Raw genomic sequence first — 14,637 nt, forward strand, 5'->3', positions numbered from 1 at the left:
CTGCTTCTCTCCAAGTGTGCTGGCAAACTTTGCTGCTTGTGACTCTGGTAAACCTGCTCTGGGTGACTCTGTACAATAGCGGAGCTGATGTCTGTGTTTTAACAGCAGCATAGAGTAAGCAGCTTTGTCAGTTGTAGTTTTCGTACTTCTACAACATTGTGTTGTACAGTTCTGTCTTCTACAAAACAAGACCCCCTAGGTCTCCTATGCTGTCTCCTCCAGAGGTAACACAACCATCGAAGAGTAGCTTGACGTTTCGTACTACTTGGGGAATGTCAAGCAAACCTGTGTCAACACTGAAAGTTCCCTGTTGATCTACATGGGGCTGTCTTCATGGGAGTATGTTTGTGTGATTGTGCAGTATTGGGCCAGCATTGGTTACTAAGCAGGCAGCTAAATTAATTGCCACATTCCTTGGGCATAGAGTAGCAACAGCCAGGGACTTTTTATAATAAGGCAGAGGGGCAAACTTGATGAGATACATGAGATCCGTGAGAATTTCACCTGATGCCTTTTTCAAAGCTTAACAGAAGCTCTGAATGTGTATGTGAAGTGGAATCAGGCAAACCATCCAAAATAACACAATGAAAAGAAATACCAAGTCTTTGCATGGGGGAAAATATGCATGTATTTATATGTTTTGGCCCTCTGCCCTATATTTCCCAGCCTTTTTCATGGGTTCAATTTTGTAAATAGCCTGCAGAGGTCTCTATAAAGATGTCTCAGAGAATAAGTCCTTCAAGAAATCTTTTCAGGTAACTCTTTGCAAAATTTAACCCCTGAAGACGGCATAGAAATATATGTCACTGAGCTGAAACATTGAGCTTTTTTGAAGAATAAAACTGTTTTCCTATGTGTTGAGATTTTTCCCCTCTTTTCCTTTGTGTTTGAAATGGGACAGAATAGCATTGCTGGAGAAAAGTTTTGCTTCTCTTCTCTTCTCTTCCCTTCTCTTTATCCTTATCCTCCACCCTTTCTTTGATCAAAATGGCCTCTCCAAAAGAGGTGCAAATAGCCTCCCTGAAGGGAAAAAAAGATGAATCCTTGTTAATGAAGCATTTGCTATTTTTTTCCAGTAGGCAAATAGCAGCCTTTGAGCGAGGAAGTTGGTGGGGAAAGTGAAACATGTCCCTAATGTAATTCATCACTCATGAGCACCTTTATGCTTTAGAAAGGATATTGGTAATGCCACCTTTCATAGTACACGGAGGTTTGGCCCCAAAGTGAGGCAAAAGCAAAGTTCCATTGTAGAGAAAAGCTCTTTATCTTAAAACGGCTCTAGTGTTAACATTTTGAAACCTTATTTAAGGGTCCTAAACACTTTACAATTCTTCTCTATTTCCTGGATCACAGTTTGTCTCCATAGCAATTAAGAGCATTCAAACTTAATAATACAGATAGTCACCAGGATCTATTTTAGACACAAATATATTGGAGAGATAATTCAGCTTGCTCAGCAGGGGGAACTGTGACAGATTTCTGATGTTTCCTGTGATTCAATTCCCCTGTAGTAATAGGCATGACCCAAAGGTCACATCTAAGCACAGATCTTGCAATTTTAATGGAATAATCACCCCTTTGACTTGATTAAGGCATATGTGAACAAAGTAGTTTGGCTCTAATCTGATTTTGTGAGGAAAACGTTTTGGATAGACTTGAAAATAGAAAGAATCAGTAGCAAGTTGCTCTACACCAATAAGAGAAAAATCTGAGGTGCATTAGAGCACAACTAGGCATGCAACAAGTGTGTTCATGCATAAAGTTTTTGGTAGCTGGTCTCATTTTAACAATGAAAGGACTGTGTGAGTAGAGAGATGTTGACCTCTCTTGCCTTGACTTCCTTAAATCCTTGTTCTTGCTAATTTTCCTCTTTTCTGGCTCATGTCCATTATTGGAGATGGAACAGCTTGCTGTTGGGTGATAATGTATCAGAGGAAGTGTCATGACTTGAAGGCCTCAGCCCTGCCAGTGTGAAGAAAAGATTTCTGAGGAGGACAAGGGACAGACTACTTCCCCACAGGTAGAACAGTCAACGCCTTTTCTGGGGTCCTCTCAGGCAGAGGACGTAGCCTGCCGTCAGCAGATGAGTGCCTAGGGGAACCTCTGTCTACCTGTCCTTGCAGAAGTCTCAGGCTTCAAAATCAAGTGACAGTCCAGTCAACAGTCCAGGTCACTTCTTCAGGAGGGACAGAGCTGAACACAGGACAGGCCATGAAAGCCTACAAAAGGCTCTCGCTGGTCTTGTATCCCTCCGAACAGGGCCCCCTTAGAGCTATCCAAAGTTCTGCTTTCTGGTGCCTTAACATGGTGCCTCACCTTTTCTATGTGATCTGATTATACTTACTAGCTGGGGCTTCCCAATGGTCGTCAAAGGCTACTGGCTTCCCTGGGAAGCCTCAAGTTGCCACCAAATAGGAAACTCAGTTTTCTTCAAGGCTTTATTTTTCCTGATAAAGTAAGCCTCTATCCTCACATTACATGTCGATAAGGTATGGTTTGGGCCATTGCCATCCTAAATGTGTTTAGTAGAAAAAGACTATGAGATGTTTAGAATAAATTAATGAAAATTTAAACTAGAATGCAATAATGTTCCATCTCCAATACCCACAAAATTAGTTAATAGCTGAAAGGAAACTCTTGCACTTTCCATTCCAGCTGTAACCATGGAGTCCATACATATTGATTTAAATTGAGAAATTGCCACTTCAGGACTTTCTATACCTCTGTTCAGCCAGAGAAGCAGATATGTGGATAAATGTTGCTGATCTAAGTGGTGTCAGGAGCTTGGTTTCCCCCTTTCAAAACAGCAGACCATTCTTTGGCAAAAGCTCTTCATTCTCCAATATATAGATCCAGCTGGCCATAATCAGCAAAGAAAGATTCTCTGAGCATGCAGAGTGGTTTATTGAACCCACACTAGAAACTACCTTCAAGAAATCTCCTTTTGACTATCTCTAGTCCCCACCCTTCTGGGAGGACCCTTCTGGAGACTGACCAGCCTCTTAGCTGTATACCACCCTTCTAGTTGGCTACCCCTTCTGCCTCTTTCATTCCCAGCAAGTGGGGCTTTTGGGGTATTTTGCCTTTTTAAACTGCAAACTTTTCAATCACCTTTCAGTGAGCACTGAAGCAGTATCATGCAAGTGTGTTCTGGATGAAGTCTCTGGGGGCAGCTCACTCCGTTGTTTCATGAATTTTGATAGGGTTACTTCAAAATACAGAATCTGTTCTCGTAGCTCCTTTTCAGGATTAGCTGCTCAAATACTGGATCCTTCTTTCAAATCTAATCTAGCCAGTAGAGAAGAGTAGCGTTCCCCCAGGGGTCTGCCCAGTGGGTTAACAGGGAATTAACATTCAGAGGGAAGTGCTGCTCCTCTGCAATTTAACAGATAATGAATGCATGAAGGTCAAGCCACTGACCACCAATTTCTCCTGCCTGTTAGAGTTTCACACACAAATATTTAGCACTGAATTTCCCAGAAATACTACCAGGGTAGGGCTCAATAATAAAAGCTCCCAACTGTCTGCAACTCACACATGATTTGCCAGGTAGAACAATAACTTGCCCCTGCACTCCCAGGCATACTAGTCAATAAAAATGTTGTGAGCCGTCCCGAGGCTGTGTAGCAATGGGGACAGCATATAAAAACTTTAAGTAAATAAATAAAAATTAAAAGAAACAAAATCTAACCTGTGGCCAGTATCCCATGCAGCATGAGCACTCATGTAAAATCCAGAGGGACCTAGAGAACGGGTGTCTGAGGTTGGAGCTAGGCCTGAAATTTCTACCATTGTTGGCCAGACTCTGTCTAGTGGCCGTTAAATTGCATCCTAGATTTCCTAAAATAACCAAGGAGAGGTAATGCAGTCAGCAGGCCTAGAATTCCATTTGGATTGCCCTGCAGTCTTCCAAAAGTGGTATTTGCGTTAGGAGGAAATCTCCTATTGGCTCCAGCAGGGCATTCTTGTGAACGGAAATAGCAGCTTTAAAAGCAGGCTTCACCAGGGAGGAAAGGGCTTACCCACCCCCACTCCACCTTCTGTGAGTCTAATAATTAATGCATACAAAAACACATAAAAACAAACAGAGGCTACTATTTGCATTTTTTAAAAACATGCATTTTAAATGCACACAAGCACTTAACATTAAATCAAGTTTGGTGGTTAGGCATTAGATTAGATTAGATTAGATTAGATTAGATTAGGGCAGGGGTGAGCAACTCTGGTTGGTCTGGCCTATAGTTCCCATCAACCCTTGGCAACAGGAATGGGACACAAGTTTGGATGAGTAATGTATAATGTTGCAGTATAATGAATGATACTATACTGCTTTGAATATTTGACTGAATTTAGGAAAAACTTGTATCCATGAATTTGCTCTTCTCATATTTACACTTAGTCACAAGCAAACTGACCAACCATGAGCTTGTTTTAATGAGTTTGGGCACAAACAGGCCTAGATGAGTGCCTTAGCCTTCATTGCTTTCAAGGAGACAATGCTGAGAGCTGAGAGCAGTTCAGCACGTGCTCAGTTTTGGTTGGATACAAAAAACAAAAGGCATTCACAAGTGAAATGCCAGCTGTGTGTGCTGTGTTTCTTTCTCCTATTGTATCTTGCCTTATTTCCATTCTACTGAATGGGATTGTAAACTACTTCCAAACGAAGCATTTGTTTACTTACTTGAATTTCACATGCACATAAGCTGCCCCATGTTCTTGATAGTCTCATCCAGACTTGTGCTTGTCCTCATCCAGAAGTGCTGAAAAGAGCTGAGTGAGGCTACCAAAGGACATCCAAGTTAAGCTGCAGTTCTTTTTGGAGAAGCCAGAATGTTTACAGGATACCCTCTGCCATGGAACAAGGCATCCAGTTCCAAGCCCATTCTTTCTGGGAAACCAGGGAACAAGGAAGGACTCCCTGCTAAGACAATGTTATTCATGAGCTCTCCCTTGAATTGCTCTGGAACTTGATGCAGACTTTGAGAAGCCAATAGATGAAGTCCTGGAATGTTCTGGCTCAGTATGTGCAGCCTGAACAGAGGTCCTGGGCAGCAAAACCTTTCTTTGTCTAGTGCTAACAAGTTCCCAGTGTTAGCAAGTTCTCAGTGGTCACAGGTCCTGGCAAGCTTTGCCTTGGAGCCCTTTTCATAATCCATGGACACACAGTAAGAGTGCTTCTTAAGCTGGGCCACCATTGTAAGGTAAGTGAGAACATGTGCCAAAGGCTTCTGTAATATCCCTGGGTGTGTTCTCACTTTGCCTGAGGATGTGGGAACTGCTGCATGTCATAGACACTACTGAGCTCACTGGTCTAATAGAAGCAAAGATTGGTGGCTCCAATGTCTGTGGGGCACTTATCCACTCGGGGTTTTAATGTGAATACTAAAGCTGCTATCCAAGATCCTGAAAACCATGCGGTTCTGAGATTCAGTACTACGGGGAGCTCCTTTGACATTGGCAGTCCAACCTCCACTAGCAAATAGTCTGGCCTGGTTCAAGGGAGTTTTTCTCCTTCGAGCTCGTAGGGCACGGCATCATAAGCATGGCCTGTATGACCACAGCATCTAGCAAATCAGAGGTATGCTGCCTCTAAAGTTAGCAGTCATATTTGACTTGGCATGGCGAATATCCAGTGACTGACTTATATTTCTTGAATCTTGTAAGAACATAAAACTCCCTAACCACCAAAGTGTACTCAAATATAGATTAGCATTATGTAAGCAGAATTTGAATGTGTGCTGAAATACTGTATGGATGTGGCACTTCAAATGAGGGGAATGCCTTTCTCAATGTACCTGCTAGGAGTGGAGCTGACAAATTCTTATCACGCACAGGATAAGGATGCAAAGGGAAGAGATGCAGTGGTTCTTCCAGCACTTCATGTAGGGTTCTTCAGCCAAAAGTTCTACTAAAGCTACAGGAGATTCTGAAAGGTCTCTCTATGTGCCTACCTGTCATTTTTGCATGTCCTGGCCTAGGAACCAGTCCTACCCTGTACAACCTGAGTGTATCATGAAGCGGTCTCTGAAACCCCAACATGGTGGCATGCAAAGAAAGAAAGGTGCTCCATCCTGTGTAAGTCCTATTCACAGAAGACCCATTTAAATGAGAGGGACTTAAGTTAGGCTAACACTGGTTACAGCCCAAGGTGCTCAGTTGGCCTCAAGGTTTGTCTGCCTACTGATTATACCTAAGACCTCTACTCACCAGTGTGTGGGACTACAACACCTAACAGTGCTACATCTTTAACAGTCCATATCTAGAGGGCAATTCCTCCTGCAACATTTTACTAGCTTCAACACTCCCCTACTTGATTCTCCAGATGGTGCTTCATCCTTTGTCTGTGGGATTTCCTCACAGGGCTTTATTTGCTTCCTGGCTGCCAACCAGAAGGCACCAGTGAACTTTGCCCATTGCAGTCATAAGCCTTATTGCCTGCATAAGTCTAGGCCTGGGCACACGCTGGTATTTCACAATGACAACCTAACTCCAGAAGGACTGAGATTGGGCTCGCTTTGTACTTCCATCTGTTCCATCTCAATCTTTTTCATGGCCATTATTAATTCAACCTTACCTTTGCCTTGTGGTCAGTGATAAGCATTGTCCTGGCAATGTGAGAATGAACCCAATATTCTCTACCCACTTTCAATCCCACATTAAAAGTGACCAGCCTCGCTTGATGCCCAGTTTGGTTTATTGCCTTCCCATGTTCTGGAGGGTTTGTTTCCAGCCATTGATTTGGTGGTCAGCTGATCACAGGCCAGGTTTTCTTCTCATGCCTACTGGATGTATGGTGTACCAATGCTTGATTTTATTCTTGGCAGCCGATGAGTCTCCATCGGCACTGGATCCGAGTGACTTCTCTGCTTCCACCAAGAAAAACAAAGTAAGAAATCTCTGCATCCTCTGGATTTCTCCATCTCCTCCTCCTCGTTGTGCTGCTGAGGGAAATGGCAATGAGGGGCTGGAATTGCCTCCACGGCAGCCCCTCAGTTCTGGTCGCCCATAAATGTTCACCCTGCTTCCCAGAGGAAGAGTGAACAGGGGCAGGACTTTTGAGCCATGACAGAGTTTTCCAAGAGGAGGTAGCAGCACTACTTTGACCTGTAAGCAAAACAGAATCTTCCTAATACATTGTAACTTTCCTTCCTGAAACACAGGATTTCTCCATAATCCACTCTGCTGCCTGAATGAGGCACATTCTCACAGCAGCTTTTTTCCCTGGAAGAAGTTTTCACACTATTGGCTTTCCCTCTTAAATAATTAACTTACATCAGGAGTATATGAAAGATCTAGGGCAGAAATTTGATTGGGATCTACTGGTAGATCACTGGAAAACTTCCAGTATTTAAGTGGGGAATCTGAATTCCAATTGCTTTTTTCCTGCAAAATTACATTGCAATGATCCCTGAACTGTAATAACTCAGATGTAGATTTGCACATGTGCAATGTACGTGCTGGTCATCATAGCCTATCACTCATCAGGTGTGGTAGGAAATTGGATCCACAATCCTATGACTGCCTTTCACTGCTGTAGTTCAAGCAAGACAAGGAAAGTGATGCATGCAGAAAGCACAGGACTGGGATGCCAGTAAAAATGTCACTGTTGTGGCTAGCAGACTCCATAAATATATATGTGGCACCTACTTATCTAGGAATGCAACAGAAGCATCTTTTCTTCTTTCTTTCAGCTCACTAGTAGGAAATCTCTGTCATTTCTATAACCCCGAGGCAGCTGATCCTCATTAGGAAAAGCTGTTATAAGGGGTAGCTGTGTACATACAGAAAAATGGGCATTTTGCAGAGTTGGGAAATGCACAGGCAGGAAGAGTTGTTTGAAGGCACTTTGTCCTGCAGCAGCAGGGGTATGGACTGGATGGCCTTCATGGCCCCTTCCAACTTTACTATTCTATGATTCTATGATGGTTCCAGGCCTTTCTCTGTAGTCGAAAGGCTTGCAGGAGAGTCTGAGGTTTATCTTCACTAGGCCTACCTTCTCCGCTGTGATACCCTTCAGATGTTTTAGACTTCAGTGCCTATCAGCCACAAACAGCATGATCATTTGTTAGGGATGCTAGAAATTGTCATCCAAAACATCTGAAGTACACTAAATTGGTGGAGTATGCTTTATGATTGCTTATTTGCAAATACAGCAAACAAGATGCTAACTACAACATCCTCTCGTGCAAAGGAAACCAAACCTAGGCAGCACTTCTAGAACTGCTCACTGTTTGGGGAAGTAGGGGCAAACAGCAGTCTTACACAGTATGGAATATGGTGGGCCTCACTTTACCATGGTATAGGATCCAGAGAGGCTTCTTTTGAGTAAAGGTGTTTCCTCCATTGGGAAAATGAGCTTTCCCTGAGACAAGGAGCTTCTTCTATTGAAGGAGGTCTTCATCTATCTCTGGAAATTTCCTTCCATTTGAGGTAGGTCCTCTGGAATCTACCCTACCACTAGGGCCAGTCCAATTGCAGAAACAGTTCAACTGGTCACTTAGATTGCAATATTTGGAGGTATCCACGTAATGAAGCTGCTTGATCTTAGACCTTTTGCAAGAGATCCAAGGGAAACACTTCTTGTTTCTCAGTTTGGGACTGAATACTGACCTGGACCAGTCTTAAGTCCAAGTCAGCAGAAACAGAAGTCCTATTCATAATTTATTTATTATTGCAATTCTATATAACTGTTCAACACCAATTCCCAGAGGAAAATACAAAACAATTAAAATGCAGGGAATCATCATGAAACACAAAAGACATCAATATATTTAAAAGGCAGGGTTAGATGTTGAGGCTGAAAGGCCCTGGGGGAATAGGAGGCTGTTTGTGTGGTGCTGAAAGGCTATGGTTAAGGCTATGGTTTTCCCACTTGCAATGTATGGCTGAGAAAGCTGGACCATAAGGAAGGCTGAGCGCCGAAGGATTGAGGCCTTTGAATTGTGGTGCTGGAGGAGACTCCTGCGAGTCCCTTGAACCACAAGGCAATCAATTCTGGAGGTGGTGGCCCTGTGTCTGCCTTGCAGTCAGTCAGGGTTATTACATAATCTCTGCATTTGGTGGCTGGCAGAAGGGAAATAGCTTGGCCAGAGAGGAACCTTGTCTACAGCCAGTAGAATATGGTGGCTGGAGTGTTGGGCTGTGAACTCGGAAGGTCTGGTTGGGGAGGATATTCTAGTCCCCACTCCACCATGGAGCTCATTGGATGATTTGGGGGTGGTCACTCATTCTCCAAGCAATGTACCTCCGAAAGTTGTTGTGAAGACAAAATGCAGCTATATAAGCTGCCTTGGGTTCTTCAAAAGAGAAAAAAGGGTGGAATCCTCCTCCTCATCATCATCAATTTGAATACAGCTACAGAAAGAACAGCCAATAAGTGGAGTATAGGGTAAGGGCAGGAAATGTAAAGTCTCAGCTGCTACTTACAGTAGCCCTGTCTTTTTTCAGGTAGATTACAAGTCCCCCTCGTTCTTTGTCTTTTTCCTGGTCTGAGCCCTTTTCATACTTTGTTCTTTTGATCTTTCTGTGGGAGGTGTTATTTCCCATTATGCCACCACGATAGTGGCCCCTCCTCCTTGGGAAGCAACTCTAGTAATGGCATGACCAGCCCCTCCTAAGGCCAAGAAACTCACCCAAGGAGCTATTGTGATGTAATCCAAGTTCAGTGGGTGAACTTACAATGGTTGAGAGAGTACCTACCACTGAACACTTGCAGGGCTGTAACCAGGGGCTGGGATCTTTCTTCTGAACACCCTTCCTTGTCACTGAGCAACAGGACATCTGGACGTTTTAGAAGGTCAATTTCACAAATGAAAATAGGGTCAGATTTCTTCTTTTGTCATGCCAGTGTTCAGTGCCTGAGCTGTCTCTGCCAGTCCGCATTACTGAAAGTGGACTGAAAGTACTCACCCTCATTTTGCCTCCAGTACTTTTCTGCAAGATAAAGAGCATGTTGGTCTGGGTTGCACATCAGAGCTGTTCAGGATTTATCTGGGTAATTCCTGGAGAGTTGAGATTAAATGGGAGTGAGCAAGCATGCTACCCACCCAATCCCGCTGAGGTAAACAGCCCAGGAGCACTGTATCTCGATATTGTTCTCTGGGACATCCAAACCCAGAATTGTGGGTTGTTGTGGGGGGTGCACCATAAACATAGAACCTCTGGTTTCTTGTTGAGTCTAATTCTGAGTTGCCGCTCCACCAGGAACTGACAATTCTGCACTCAGACATAAGAGAGAACAGCCATGGGTTGATTTGCTCTGCAAGTGGGAGCCAACAAGCGCTGAAAGCCAACCCAGTCATTCGCTCCCACTTCCTTCATGACTACTCCAGGTTTACACAAACAAACCCTGTGTAGCCATGAGAGGTCCTTTGACCATCTGTGATGGGCTCCATAAAACGCACCAGCTATTTATTTATTTATTTATTTATTATTTGTTTATTTTGCTTAGATGCCACACTCATAGCCATGAAGCTCTGGGGGGTGGCGGGGGGGGGGGGTGGACTTACATTACATTGAACAAGAACAAATAAAACAATTCCAAATGAACAATATATAAGAATCAATACAATAGTGCAATAAAAGTTGAAAAATCAACTTTCACTTAATAATAAAACCATCTGAACAATCAAATTAAAACTGTCATTTCATTTAGTCTGGTGCCTAATATGGCAGTAGCAGCAATAAAATCCAGTATAATAAACCATTGTCAATCCAACCCACACACTTACCAAAATATATGAGAGAAATACATGTTTTCAATTGACATCTGAATAAGAGAAGAGTGGATGCCTGGCGGATATATATCACTTGCTGATACGCTGACATAAAGTCACACAATACTGCTTTTCAAGACACACCTGTACATGGTCATGTGCACATTCCAGTCTCTTGATTTTATCTTTCTTGTTTTTTGTTGAATTACCAACATCATGGAACAAAAGCGGTAGCTCCTCCATGCATCTGAAGCATTATCCTCCAAGATAAGGCTGCAGTGCAGAAATAGTTGGATAGTATATTCACCAAGTCTCTAGCAAATTGAAAGAAGGCAGAATGTAGAAAAAAGGGACCATCAGCATATTTATGAGTCTAAAAGGAGCAGGAGGTGAGTTTGGACAGCTTGTATTGATGCAGGCAGCAATTAGCCTTTTGCTAATCTGCCGTGCATTGGCTCCTGATGAAACAAAATCCCGTTTCCTCTCTATCTTTCATTTTCTCATTGGATGCAGATAGTTATCGTTCAGAGCACCAACCAGGGAGATGCTAAAGACTGATGAAATATTTTGTAGAAATTGTACTGGGATGATATTTGTCTTGGTGAAATGTCCCCTTGAAATGTCCTCTTGCTTTTTTCTGTCATCTTATGCATGAGTGAAGGGCTCTAGCTTCCTTTCTCCTCCTCAATTTACGAGGCCTCTTTTGGTATCTAATTCATTCATTACCTCCTTGTGTTATTCAGTCATTTATCTCCTAGGTAGAAATGGCTCTCCCTCTATTTGGACTTCATGATAGCTCCCTGTAATCAAACTTGTAGTAATGACAGATGTAAAGAGTAGAGTATTTAGGTTTGGTTTCAGACAACAGGTCCACTTTTCAGTCAGTTAATTAACTCCTGAAAATACGTATTCTGACATTTCCATTAGGTGTCCTTTTAGTGGTGCTTAGAGCTACTTATTGTGTGCTTGCCATTCCCTACTCACAGTTGTTAATGGGTACTTTGGATGAAGTTGCGATCCTCCAGTTTCTCTTTGGCTTATAGAATGTTTTTTCTTGTCAGAGGAGGATGAATGTGGAAATACTTGTGAATCTAAACAAAACACCTCCATGTGTGTAATTGCACTATATCACAGTACCACCTAGAAGACTTGCAATGGAAAAACAGGAAAACAAACATTCCTTGTGTGATACTTGGATTGCATTTCTGCATTTAAATTAAAAGTAGATACAGTGGGTTAACAGCCTCATTCCAAAAAGCTTTTATTTTACATTACTTTGGTATTGTTGCACACACATGGTGTGTAAGCAGTGGTGTCGTTGGCACTACTATTTATCCTTGACTGTTATACAACACAAGTGTACAAAATCCAACATTTCATTGTAGGAAAAATTCAACATTTCATTGTGAAAACACCAAAAATAAACTAAACTAAAATTTCTTCTTGCGTATTTGCACTATTCCACTACACCACAGTGCCACCTAGAGGTTATGTAGCAGAAAAGCAGCGAAGGAAACCCTCCTCATGTACTGCTTGGATTTCAATTTTGCCGTGATGCATAATTGATACAGGAGATTAAGAGATGGTTGACAGCCTCATGTAAAAAAATAATAGTAACTCCATAGTTTTATTGTGTTCACTCTCTCCTTGGTTACACAAATCCTTGTTTCTGTTTTATCACTGGTGGACTTGACTGTGGTGGACTCTCGACTGGTACCTCAACTGCACCCCTTCTTGCACAGAGATAGTCTGGCCCCTGTGACCTATGCAGTGAAAACCTTGAGCATGGATAAATTCCTTGTGCCCTCTGTGGGGTTGCCCATAAAACTGGCCCGGAAACTGCGGCTCGTGCAGCAGCTAGGTTATTTGCCCTACCTTGCATGTACTATGGTCGGACCAAAGGATCTACACAGGCTGCTTACCTGCTATTGAGCTTACAATCAAATGCCAATATTATTAGACAAAAGCTAATTCTGGTTATGCAACCCTGCTGTTCATGCTGTGGTCTAGAGTTTCCATCTAGTTATGAGATGGAAGTGGGCCTACTCTGCAATCTGCCCTCCCTGTAGAACAATCTCCCCTCTAACATATATCAGGCCTCAACTTTGGCCCATTTTAGGCATTTATTGTGCTATCTGCGGGCTCCTAATGGGGGTAGGACTCATCTTTTTATCCCACTATTTCCCATTGGATGCAGAGAGTTACTGTCTAGACCACCAAATAGGCAGATGCTGAAGACTGATGGAGCATTTCATAGAAATCTTTGGGATGATCTCATAATACTATTGTGTATATCTATGTGTGGTCTTGCATGTTTTGTCTTTATTCTTTTTCCAAGCACTTTGGATTTGTTTCAAATAAGAAGCACTATGGAAATGTTATAAGTAATTAAATAAATAAATAAATTCCTAGCCAGCACCACAGAGTGGCAGCCAAGGAAGCCAGCCAAACTTGGAGTATATATAAGGCTACTGCTGTGAAAAAGCATCTGTGCAAAGGTGTATTTTAAATCCGCTCGTGTCAGTGGCATCCATCAGTTTATGTCAGGTTGAATCAGGGTTGAGAGTTGGTGTATGGCTAAGGGCACAATCCTATGGCTCCCAGCATCATCTGGGAGGCTATAGGATTCTTCTCTTATTCTAGCACTCAGAACTCTACAGGCAAAGCCTCCATAGCCAGTGTGGAAAGAACCCTGTAGAGGCCACTGCTGGGCTTTGGAGGGGGGAAAGAGGGATGCACCAGGGGAAAGAAGGACTCCTTCTTATACTGCTGTGGACTTATACTGCTTCCAGTCAGTAGCCTAACTTCCTTCCTCCCTCTCCCTGGACTTCCTCTAAACGACATCTAGATAGCCAAAAACAGCCATCTTGGTCAAATACCTGTGTGAGGTGGTGCTGCAGCAGAATTCACTTCCATTGTACCTTGCACTGGCATAGGATGCACATAAGCTTCTGCATTTGGAGTCTGTCCGGCTGCCATGGGGATGATAGAGCTACCCCCAAAGAAACTCAGCTGTGTGATAGGAAGTCCATCTTTCAGATCTCTCCTCTGCCTTGAACTGACTGGGTGGTGGTTGGGTGGCTTTAGGAGAGCCGCTTGGCATCTCAGCTTCTCATCTCCATCCTTCTCAGTGAAGATGTTGTGCATCATTAGTTAGATGTGAGTCATTTCTGTCTTCCTGAAAAACTGGAATGTGCCAACTTGTCAGTTTCACTTTCTCCCATGTGTGTTTGTTTTAGTAGCTAGTTCTAGTTAGTTCTGGACCAAGCACGGGGAAAGGAAATTCAGTTTTGGCAAATACCAACCAAAACAGAACCAATGTGCACTGGCAGAATTCAGCAGGTACAAGTCACTTCCAGCATGGGGAGGACTGTGTTGGACCTTACTTTCATATAGGTGTTAGATAGAAAGAACTTTTCAGGAAAAAAGAGGAGGCAACCCTCTGTCTGTTGAACAGACACGACTGAATGCACAGAAATTAAACCTAGATTTTTTTAAGAGCTAAGCATTCAAAGCCCTGGGCCTAGATGGACGCATTTGTCAGTTTTGGTTCTTCCCACACTCAGTTCTTAAAAACAACAACAACAACTTTTTTTCTCTTTTTTAAAATGAAACTAACCTACTAACCTACAGGAGTAACTTGCACAAGAGTCTTGGCAGCTTTCCAAGGAGAAAGCTCAGTCTCAGAGGACAGAAGCTGTTCAAGGCCACACCGTGGCAAACGTGGCCCGCCATTCCAGGCCAGGCCTCCACACTTCATCTACTGGATCGTAGCAACTCGTTATCAGAATACTCTTTCACCAAGGGCAGATCCTATAACATCTCTCTAAAACTCTGCATGGATTAATCAACTGATTGTCATGATAACTTAATGAATGTGGGCCTTCTATAGATGAAAGGACTCACTGTCAAAAATCCATGC

At 42.9% G+C, this 14,637-nt stretch overlaps 1 protein-coding gene across 1 annotated transcript in view; it reads left to right on the plus strand.

Annotated features, from left to right (window-relative positions):
• Positions 1-14,637, plus strand: part of NECAB3 (N-terminal EF-hand calcium binding protein 3) — a 98,501-nt gene that overhangs the window by 58,732 nt on the left and 25,132 nt on the right. The window lies entirely within an intron of this gene.

Source organism: Varanus komodoensis, unplaced genomic scaffold (genome assembly GCF_004798865.1).
Source record: "Varanus komodoensis strain SLA01 unplaced genomic scaffold, ASM479886v1 scaffold52, whole genome shotgun sequence".
Lineage (NCBI taxonomy): Eukaryota > Metazoa > Chordata > Lepidosauria > Squamata > Varanidae > Varanus > Varanus komodoensis.